This window comes from Solanum dulcamara, chromosome 10, assembly GCF_947179165.1.
Source record: "Solanum dulcamara chromosome 10, daSolDulc1.2, whole genome shotgun sequence".
Classification (NCBI taxonomy): Eukaryota; Viridiplantae; Streptophyta; class Magnoliopsida; order Solanales; family Solanaceae; genus Solanum; species Solanum dulcamara.
Genome location: NC_077246.1, coordinates 41,449,111 through 41,461,302, shown reverse-complemented (window position 1 = coordinate 41,461,302; position 12,192 = coordinate 41,449,111). Strand labels below are relative to the sequence as shown.

The 12,192-nt window shown below is 40.8% G+C and overlaps 1 pseudogene; it reads left to right on the top strand.

Annotated features, from left to right (window-relative positions):
• The first annotated feature begins 728 nt into the window (after window positions 1–728).
• LOC129871883 (5S ribosomal RNA) lies at window positions 729–846 on the top strand (annotated as a pseudogene).
• The last annotated feature ends 11,346 nt before the right edge of the window (window positions 847–12,192 follow it).

Sequence of the window (12,192 nt, the reverse complement as noted above, 5' to 3'; positions counted from 1 at the left end):
CCTCATACTAACTTGTGATTTCAGCAGAAGGACAACATCGATAGAAGAAGGTTACTGACGATATTGGAAGTTACACAGCACGCAGGTAAGCAAGGCATGAATGATAGGTGCCAGGTAAGGTATTTTTAATTACGGTTGACTTGTAAAGTTGAATATTGAACGGAAAAGTAGATAGAAAGTCTAAACAGGTGTAGTTCGAGTTGGACATATGAGGTAAGTCTATCAGTTTATACTATTGTTGATATTGGGCGTCCTGTGAGGCTGCGATATGATATGATATGATACGTATATATGTATATTTATGCGTATTGCCCCTGTGAGGCATTGTTGGCATTTTCTGCATGCAGGTGTTGAGATAGTAAGAAATACAGAGGAAACTTTACCCAAATTTTTCTTGAAATAAAAGGAAAATGATTTAGGAAAGACTGGTAGTTCTGGATAGAACAATATATTAAGGATAAGACTAACTAAGGAGGGTAAGTAACCCACAATAAGAATCGTGAAAAAGGTTAAGAAGTGTTATACTATGGGGTAGAATGCGAACATGATATGATGTGAATATAATGAGGATAGTTATGAAAATAAGTAAAGCCTTATGAGGAAGTGGCTAAAGATAGGATATGGTCCGTGTAATAAGAATATAAGGGTAACTTAGGCGGTGCAACTTGGCCTACTGGATCAGCTGCTGGGTCATCGTCTTCTTCTATAGATATGCACCCCACGGTGGAGGGTGCGATCATACCAGCACTAACGTACCGGATCCCATCAGAACTCTGAAGTTAAGCGTGCTTGGGGAAGAGTAATATTGGGATGGGTGACCCCCTGGGAAGCCCTGTGTGGCTGTGATATGAGATGATATGCATGTATATATACACGTTGTCCATGCATGGCATTATTGATATAAAGAAGTATTGTGGATACGTAACTCCACCGTGAAAGATGCTAAGACCCCTTAAGATAGGGGATGTAGCTTTGCAAAACAACTAGCGCATTGTGAATTCATTAAAGGGACAAGTGGTACCCACTGGATAAGGCTAGGACTATGACAAAGCTTGGGACACCGAGCGTCGGAAGGTAAGTACTGCCTATTTGAGAATTGGAAACGACTATAAGCCCTAGCTAGTTGTTGATCAAAATAAATGGAAAGTGGCTTCGAATAAATTGTTACATGACTCGAGTACCCATAATCAGACTGGATTAGCACCTCATGATTGTTTTAAGTTGTCGAACCTAGGCAACCAAAGGTATGGAAGATATAAAGGAAGGCATAGATATGGTGCAGTATACCGAATGTGTTGGAAAAGAATCATACGTATTAGAAAATTGGAAATAAGGGCATAAGGTAGAACACAACAGATAGTGACATGGGTACACCCTAAAGGGGGGAAGTGTCTTCAAGTGATATCCCATACTGACACGAGTTAATAAGATCTAAAGGCCAGCAATAAATGGATAGAAGCCATGATATCGGAGACAGTGCGGAGAATTAATAGTAAGGACTTGAATAGTATGACATCAAAGAATAGGTGTACAAAGGGGATGAATACAACAAGAGAGTTACGATGAGAACTTAAACATACTGTAAGGAATAGCCAGGCTATACTTGACTGAAGGTAAGATGTTGGTAAAAAAGTTACTGACTACTAATATTGTGGTGTACAAGCAGCAAAACAAGGAAAGGATGAGAGATCTCTCCTATACTGGAATATGAGAAAACTCAAGGGTAAGTAGAGGAAGGAAGTAAGAAACGATACAGGTTTATGTACAGACTAGTATGGTGATGCTAAAGCATCTTTAGGGCTATTTTAAGCTCCTACACATGTTCGTGTAAAGGATGCAATATGATGTGTGGTAAAGAAACTGGAAAGAAGTAATGGAAAAGAAATATCACCTGTTCCCTATGCCTACAGGTAATCTACCTTCTTAAATAGACCATATGAGTTGATACAAGGCCTATGAACAATAGCTAGTATAGAAGAATCCTGAAGCACTCATAAGACCTTATGAGGCTAGTTAACATTCGGGGATGAATGTTCTAAAGGAGGGAAGGATGTTACACCCCGTACTTTGGTACCTTAGAATGCTTCTTAAGCTTCTCAAGTTTCTGGGAAGACTCTTAAGTTTCTTAAAAGTCGTTTTGTGAGTCGGATAGTTAATAATGCTATCAAATAACTCCAAGGAAAGGAGAACGAAATGCTTCATAATAAGGAAGATTGGAAATAGGGTTATAAAAATTCGAAAGGAGTTGGAGGCCAAGAAATGAGTCGTAGGACTCGATTGACTCGTGTAAGCTACCAACTTGGAGGTCTTACGTACTTAAGCTACTCAAGTGCGTGTTGAGACTAAGTAGCAAGGAATACATAGGCTCTTAAAGTGCGACGAAATTACGAACCCACGGAAGAGAAATAAGGAAACGACGCACCTACTTGAAGCAAGTAGGCGACTCACCTACTTAACACATGGAAGCACGTGATAGGTACACATGGAAGCACATGAAAGTGACACATGGTAGTAGGTGACACACCATGTGGCTACCATGGATTGCTTGCATAATTAAGGTGGCTGCCTAAGGGTGTGACACATGTCACCCTTAGGGGATGACACATGTCACTCTCCAAAAAGATATATATATCTATGTATGGATGACGATTAAGTCATTTTTAGCAAAAAACGTGGAGAAGAAAGAAAAGGCAGCCATGGTTTGGAGAAACACTAAGTTGGTAATACGAGTATAACTCCTTGTGTAAGCCTTATTTTTGAGTGATTAAAGATGTTTTGGAAAGCTGTTTTATAGGGATACAACTTTCATTTAGCCTCTAAAACCTAGTTTCGCTTTTCTCTACTCGAAAAAGGGTGATGAAGTATGGGGGAGGTGCTGCCCAGATGTTGTTTTGGAAATCCTACACGGACAGCTGTGGGTATTTTGGGCATATCTTTTCGTACAAAATTTCTGTAGGGGTGATTCAAAATTGTATGCGACCTTGATACCCATGTATATAACTTTCATTGAGGCCACAAATCCTATTTTTCTCAATTACCCCTTCGAAACTAAGCGATAATATAAGACAGTGGGCTGTCCAGATTTCACGCTTTGATAGTTTTGGCGAGTTTGACGAGTTTAACATAAGGTAAGGCCTTTCCTTTTAAATTGGAGTTTATGGTGTTGTTATAGAAGGTATTATACATTGTGTAAGTGGCTGTAAATGTGAAAATATGATAAATATGCTTGACGTCCGAAATAAACTAAATTGAAATTGCTATAGTTAAATTGTAGTCGAAATGAGGCGTTGTGCGTGTGGGGGCTGTTGCAGGTGTGTGATGGTGTGTTTCAAGTTCTAAAGGCATTCTAAAAGAGGTGTGGGAGCTGCTGGTTGCAGCCACACAACCATCCGTTCCGCACGATTAAAGGTTTTACGAAATAAAGGCTAAAGACCCTATTTTGATATCGTAATGTTAAGTAAGTTGTTTGGAGCCTATATTGTGTAATGTTGCCATGTTTTATGTGTATATGAGTTGCAGGTTATTGTTGTTGGTTGGATGTAGTGATTAGGTATGGAAGTGGGAATTCGGATATGGCAAGTTATAGAGGAGATGCTGCCTAAATTCCGTTAACTTCTTAATTAATTAATAAACTAGTCGAGACTAGTCGAGAAAGGAGAATAAGGAGTTGGTTCCTATGGGTGCTTGGTTGTGGATTTAGAAGCTGGAAAGTTGAAGGTTACTAATATTAGTATTACCTTCGTGTTAAATAGGTTCAGAGGACGACGAGACAAGTCGGGCTAAAAGCAGTCGACCAGAGGTATGTAAAGCTATTCCTTCTTTTGGCATGTTTTGGTATAAATATGTAGAGCCTATCTGTTCTTTTTTTTGGGCATGTGTTAGATCTAAGTGACAAGTGATATTTGGATGAATCTTGGGGTAACTCTATTCATGAGCTCTGAACATGATTCATGATTCATAATTCGTATTCACAATTGAATGTTAAGACTCTTAAAGTAGTTAAGCTTCCATTCCTCAAGTATTCTATATACTGAGAAGTAGTGTATGTAAAGTTATTCCTCCTCTTCTTTGGCATGACTTAGATGTAAGTATTATGTATATGAAGTTTGAAGTTATTCCACTCTTAAAACTCTGAGGGAAAGTTAAGACTCTTGTTCACTTCCTACTGATTAGAACTCCTGTAACAAGTTGAGTCATTACTTTTCAAGTCTTCCATGTGATAGGAAGTGGTGCATGTAAAGCTTGACTTTTCCTGCTTCTAGAAAGAGTAGACTAAAGGTGCTATAGGACATGGATTTGGATATAGCCCCATTTATAGATTCTGGAGGTAACTCATGACTTGTACCCACTTTTGAATGATAAGGGCCTTGAAGTAGTTGAACTATGACCCTTGAGCCTATTATAGGTTGAATAGTGTTGGGATGTGTAAGTTCCTATACCTAGGGACTCTTGAACATGCTTGATGATGATATCTAAGGAATGTTTGATATGTTACAGAGTTTTACATGAACGTATATGCATTATGATATATACCTGGATCGGGCCGAACGTACCTCGGCACATTTTTCTATGTAAGGATTAGGTCGTACGTTCCACAACAGATTATGCATTATACGGATCAGGCCGTCGTACCTCAGCATTATTATGCATTATACAGATTGGGCCGTCGTACCTCGGCATTATTTTGCATTATATGGATCGGGTCGTCGTATCTCGGCATTATTATGCATTATACGGATTGGGTCGTCGTACCTCAGCATTATTATGCATTATACGGATCGGGCCATCGTACCTCGGCATTATTATGCATTATACGGATCGGGCCATTATACCTCGGCATTGTTATATGATATACGGATCGGGCCATCGTTCCTCGACATTATTATATGATAAATGGATCGGATCGTCGTTCCTCGACATGTACTTTCTATATACAGGGATCTGGCTGTATGTCCCACAGCTTTAATGGTGCATATACACCTATCATGATAGATGATGTGTTTGTAACATTGAGTCCCCGAGCGGGCCGGATACGGTATGTGATAGTGGTATACATGACTTTATTTTGTAAGGTGTAGGTACAGTACCCTATTAAATGTTGTACTTGGTTTCCTGCATCCTTGGTTCAGTTGTTGTCTCAATATTGTTATACTTTACATACTCAGTACATATATCGTACTGACCCTCCCTTTCTTCGGGGGGAGGGGGGCTGCATTTCATGCCCGCAGGTACAGATGTTCTTGTTGGAGATCTGCTAGCTTAGGGCTTCCACTCAGCTATGTTGGACATGCTCTGCTGTTCCGGAGCCTTACTATTAATGCTAGTCATTGATGTATATGTTTATTTATTCAGGGGTACGGCGAGGGCCCTGTCCCGCCATATGATACAGTTATTACTCTTAGAGGTCTTTAGACATGTGTATGTGGGTTATTTGTAAGTTTGTTTTAGTTGCGCTCATATGACGTATTGCAAATGTTTTTGTGGTGTGGCAGCCTCGTCGGCTCGCATATCCTGTCCTGCTATGATACAGGTAAATGAGGCTATAGGTTTATGAGAAAATAGTTTTTGACCCATTGGGGTTCGTGTATGGTATCACATCACACACGGTTCAACTTAAGGGTAGCGGATAGATACGCATAAGGGGGTCCAGGTCGGACCCCAGTCGTGGCCTACGGGGTTGGGTCATGACAATTTCAATACCATACCTGACATAGATCCTTCATGCCTTTGCTTACCTGCGTGCTTCGTAACATCCAATATTGTCAGTTACTTTCTTCTATCGGCATTGTCTTCCTACTAAAATCATAGGTAACGTATGAGGAATTTCATTTCCTATGACTCAACTCTATCGCACGATCTTAGATATGAAAGAAAGTAACATCTTAAATGTCTTGTAGCCTCTTGTCGATAGATATGGTGCACAATACACCGATAGAAAAGACTCTACTAGACACGGTCTGTAGACATTTTTAGGACAAACTGCTCTGATACCACTTCTGTCACGACCCAACCCCGTAGGCCGCGACTGGGGTCCAACCCGGACCCCTTTATGCGTATCTATTAGTCCCCTTAAGTTAAACTGTGTGTGATGTGATACCATACACAAACCCCAATGGGTCAAAAACTTTTTTTCCCTTAATCTGTAGCCTCATGCACCTGTATCATAACAGGACAGGGCATGCGAGCCGATGAGGCTGCCACACCACAAAAACATTTGCATTACATCGTATGAGCGCAACTAAAACAAACTTACAAATAACCCATATACACATGTCTACAGACCTTTAAGAGTAATAACTGTATCATATGGCAGGACAGGGCCCCCGCCGTACCTCTAAATAAATAAACATATACATCAATGACCAGCATGAATAGTAAGGCTCTGGAACAGTAAAGCACGTTCAACATAGCTGAGTGGAAACCCTAAGCTAGTGGATCTCCAACAAGAAAATTTGTACCCGCGGGCATGAAACGTAGTCCCCCCTTCCCCCGAGAAAAGGGGGGTCAGTACGATATATGTACTGAGTATGTAAAGCATAACAACACACAACTAATACCATAACTGAAATAGGGATGTAGAGGACAAATATAACAATTAACAAATTACTGTACCTGCACCTTAGGACACGTAACCCCATACATCATCATATACTGTGCCCGACCCTCTAGTGAACTCGGTGTCATAATCTTTACTTCATATTCACATATCATCGTATCATAATGCATTTCATTTCCTCATATCATCGTATACGATATCATATCATCGTATATGGTATAATCTTATCATGTATGTCATCGTATTACACTCGGTTCACTATGGGGCTCGGGGTCATAATGTATCACTCTAATCTCATATGCATGCCTACATAAAGTATCCGACCCTTTAGTGAGGGACTCGATGAATGGAGTGGTGTACGTCTATAGCGTACCATCATAATATACATACCGTACCCAGCCCTCTAAGAAGGGACTCGGTGTTCCTTCCTTATTCCGCCACATATACTGTCACATTACAGCCGGCCCAAGACTCGGTGAATAATCGTATCGTCATAGCATATATAATATATATCACACCTCACGTATGGCATCGTCTCCTCGTGCGTGGAACTATACACATCCGGCCCGGGACGCGGTGAAAGAAGTAGTAGAACTGTGCACGATAACGTTCCCGGCCCATCGTGGGACTCGAGAAAGGATGCATTATGGTATACATGAGCAGAGTAGTGAGAAACCATATGCAACTAAGTCATTATCTGAGAGTTGATGAAACTGTCAAGTGAACCGTCACCTGAAGACTAGGAAGGTACTTATCCGAAGTATCCCTTTAGATGTCATTAGGGCTTACATCAATTGGGGCTTCAGGGATCACAAACATGCATCAGAATAATGCCACACAATTTATGCAATAAGAAATATAGTCTATGCAATCAGAAACACAATTTATCTAGTCAAAGAGTCAACTCATGCAATCAACGGAATTTATCATTTCAGAGCCTCTAAAAAGAGGAGTTGGTACCTCCACTTACTATTCATTATATAGCAGGCTCGAGGATAGTAGTTTGACTACTTTCAGACTCTTAATGTCAGGAGTGACTACAAGTCATGAGTTACAATCAGAGCTCATAAATGGAATTACCTCTAAACCTATATCATATACCATTTCACTTAAAATCAAGCCATTCTAAAGGAAAGAAGAGATAGGGTTTACATGTACTACTTTTCATCACATAGAAGACTTAAAGGCAATGACTCAGGGCTTTACGAATCAATTGAATCCCCAAATATCACATACATATCATTTATAGCCTATGTCTAGGACATGCCAAAAGAAAAGAAGAATAGCTCTACATATTTATTCCAAAAACACGCTAAAAAAAAGCTTCACATACCTTGTATGGACTTCTCTTAATCACGTCCACGTCGTTGTCCTCGAAACCTATTTAACATGGAAGTAATGCAAGTATTAAAAACCTTGGATTTTTCAGTAACTTAGAATACCCACGAGTATTCATAACATTCATCCCTTCGCTCGCCTTCTCGACTAGTTCCTTAACTAGTTAAGGCGTTAACGAAAATCGAACAGCACCTCCCCTAGAATGTGCCCTATCCGAATTGCCAACCATGTACTTAGCACCTGAATCCAACCAAAAATACCACCAGCAGCCCATATATATACATATTACGACCAAAATTACACAATATAAACCTCCAACAATTCACTCGAAACTAAGATACCAAAACTAGAGTTTTTAATCTTTCTTTCGCGAATTCTTTAATTGCAAAGCGGAGGGTCGTGTAGCTGAAACCAGAAGCTCCCCCACCTCATTTAGAGAAATTTTAGACCCTGCAACATGCCACAAAAAAACCAGCAGCAGCCCCCACGCGCACAACACCTTATTTCGACAACAATTCACTTCTAGCGACTCCAATTTAGTTTATTACGAACGCTGAACTTTTCAAACCTTTTCCCCAACTTCCAGCAGCCCATAAGGTGTGTAATACACCCTAATTTAACCTCATAAACTTCAAATTAGAGGGAAAGAACTTACCTTTCCCCAAATTGTCTAGAAGTCGCCAAAATCGCGCCTCAGAATTTTTTTTAACGTGCTGAATCGTCATGGCAGCTTGCTGTCCGTTTTTTGGCTGCACCAAACTCTACTTTTACTCTAATAATACTTCCATATCATCGTGGTATACTCTATATAATTAATTTACGAAACAAAATTGGGACTTACATTATTTTTCTCCCAAGCCGTCGCAATTTTCTCCTTAGCCCTAGGGTTTGTTTTCCTTTGTTGCTGCTGATTGTTTTTGGATCAGAACTGAAGCCATTAGTCATATATACATATATTTAGGTGGCCCTAGGTGGTGACATGTGTCATCCCCTTAGGATGACACGTGTCAAGCCATGATTGGCCACCGTGTCATGCTGCCAATTAGGGGCTGCCACGTGGCAGCGGGGTCCACCTCCCCCAAGCAGCTGCATCACCTACTTGACCCTAAGTAGGTGCATCACCTGCTTGCTTGAGGTGCTTCCACGTGTCGCTCCTCCATTGGCTGCCATGCTTCGTCTTTTTCCCTTCCTCGCGGGTTCGTAATTTCGTCTCACTTTAAGAGCCTATGTAATCCGCACTACGTAAGATTGATATATCCTTAAGCAACTTAAGTGTATAAGACTCTTAACTTAGTGTCTTACGTAGGTAAATCGAGTCCTACGACTCATTTCTTAGCCTCCAACTCTTTCCGGATTCTTATGACTCTATCTCCAACCTCCCTTCTCGCGAGGTATCACAATCTTCTTTCCTTAGAGTTGTTTGATAGTGTCATAGCTTATCCGTCTCACATGATAGTGTCTAAGGAACTTAAGAAGACGTTCTGAGCTCAAGAGTGCGGGGTGTAACACCTCCTTAGAGGGCTGGGTACGTATGTATATTATGATGGTACGCTATAGACGTACACCACTCCATTCACCGAGTCCCTCACTAAAGGGCCGGATACTTTATGTAGGCATGCATATAAGATTAAAGTGATACATTGTGACCCTGAGCTCTGCAGTGAACCGAGTATAATACGATGATATACATGATAAGATTATATCGTATACGATGATATGATACCATATACGATGAGATGATAAAATAAAATACGTGATGATACGATGATATGTGAATATGAGAAAATGCTTATAATACTGAGTTCCTTAGAGGGTCGGGCACAGTATATGATGATGTATAGGATTATGTGTCCTAAGGTGCAGGTACGATAATTTATTAATTGTTATACTTGTCCCCTGCATCCTTATTTCAGTTATGGTCTCAGTTACGATGTGTTATGCTTTACATACTCAGTACATATATCATACTGACCCCCCTTTTCTTGGGGGGTTGCATTTCATGCCCGCATGTATAGATTTTCATTTTGGAGATCCGTCAGCTTAGGAGTTCCTCTCAGCTGTGTCGGAAGTGCTTTATTGTTCTGTAGCCTAAATTTTGATGCAGGTCGCTTAATGTATATATTTGTACATTCAAACGGTGGGGGCCCTGTCCTGCCATATGTTGTTGTTACTATTTCTAGAGGTTTGTAGACATATGGATGTGGGATGTTTGTGAGTTCATTTCGATTGTGCCTATACGGCATTTTGTGAGTATTTTTATGTTACAGCAGCTTTGTCGTCTTGCATGCCTTTATGTGTTATGAGACGAGTTTAGGAGGCCATACGTACATGAAAAAGTTTTAACTCATTGGGTTTTTTTTATGAGTAGTATCACCTTGTTCATAGTTCAATATGACTATAAATGATGGGTAGGTATACGGGAGGTCCAGGTCGGACCCCAGTCGTAGCCTATGGGGTTGGGTCGTGACAGAAGTGGTATCAGAGTAGTTCATCCTTGGAGTGTCTACAGACAGTGTCTAGTAGAGTCTTATTTATCGGTGTGTTGTGCACCACATCTATAGACAGGAGGCTATAGGATAGTTAGGATGTTACTTTCTTTCAGATCTAAGATCTTGCGTTAGAGCTATGTTAGTAGGATGATCCCTCACTTACGTACCATTATGTTTGCAGCAATGCCTCCAAAGAGAGCGACAGTTGATTAGAAGGGAAAGTCAATAGCGGATGAAACACATCAGACTCTGGGGGTTATTAAGGCTCATGCCCGGCCTATGCCGAGAATCATGCTCCGGTCGGCGAGCTCTACTATGCCGCCACCCCTAGAGGAGCCTAGAGCAGCAGTAGCTGCAGCCTCCGAGACTCCAGTGCCTAGGCCTTCAGCCCCACAACTAGGCCCAGAAGATAGGGCAATGAGGGATGTAGTTCAATTATTGACCAGATTAATGGCAAGGCAGGTTCAAAGGCATGGACTAGGGATAAAGAGGTAATGCAATGGGCGACAACCCGATAAAGATTATAGCAGAGGCCAGCATAAGCTAGGTTGGCTGGTGATTCGGGGGAGTCTCAAGGTAGACAGCCTTACCATTATAGTCGATACCCTACCCAACCAGCCTAGAGGGTGCCTCTTCAGTTCCCAGCTAGAACATTCAATAACACGAGATGTTCAGGAGTCAGTCAAAGCTCCAGGGTTTCGTGTTCACTAATGAGCAAAGGTTTATGTCAGTCGAAGCCACTTTTGCCCTAGTGTCGTCACTATGGCAAGACTCATTTTGGGGAATATCGTCCTACTACAGGTGCTTGTTTCGCCTGCGACCGTCAAGGCCATTTTGTGAGAGAGTGCCCATTCAAAAAAAATTTAAATGATGCAGTTCAACCTATTGGATTAGTTTTTAGAGTTCCTTCTTCATTGGCTACGTGCCCTAAAAGACAGGGTATTCATACCTCAGCAAGCCATGGTAGAGACCGCGGCAGACCTTCTAGTTCTAGGAACTCGTCGAACTACATTAATGCTTTGGCTAGTGGACAGGATCAGGAGGTGTCGTCAAATATAGTTACAGGTATATTATTAATCTCCTCTCAGGATGTATATTTATTAATAGATCCAGGCTTCACCTTGTTATATATGTATCTGTTGGCTGTCAGTATTGGGCGCCCTGTGTGGCTACGAGATAATACGATACGAATATATATGATGTGTGCCCTGTGAGGCTGCGATACGATATGATGTGAATATATATATATATATATATGTTGGCCTTGTGAGGCATTGTTGGCATTTTCTGTATGCAGGTGTTGGGATAGTAAGAAATACAGAGGAAACTCTGCCCAAATTTTCATAGAAATAAAAAGAGAATGAGATATAGGGCTATAGTATGTCTTGAAAGGTTGTGCTCACCACAATGATGAGATTTAACTAAACAAGTACGGCTGACCTCGAGAAATAAGTTAATTGCTGAATTAATGGCAATAGAAATTAGGAGGTCGATACTGATATAGTAGAACAAAGTTGGAAAAGAGCTATAAGCCAAAGAAGATGACTTAGAGAAGACTGATAGATCGGGATAAAATGATATAGTAAGGCATCTCCTGAATTGATACATAGGGATAAACTATAACAAGTTATAGTTAAAGGAAGTAACAGTATGAATAAGACAAGAGTATGAGGGATAAAGAATTGTGACGGATATGAAATGTTAATAAGACAGCTTGCAAAGCATTAAGGATAATACTAACTAAGAAGGGTATGTAGCCCATAGTAAGAATTGTGAAGAAAGTCAAGCGGTGTTATACTATGGGACTGG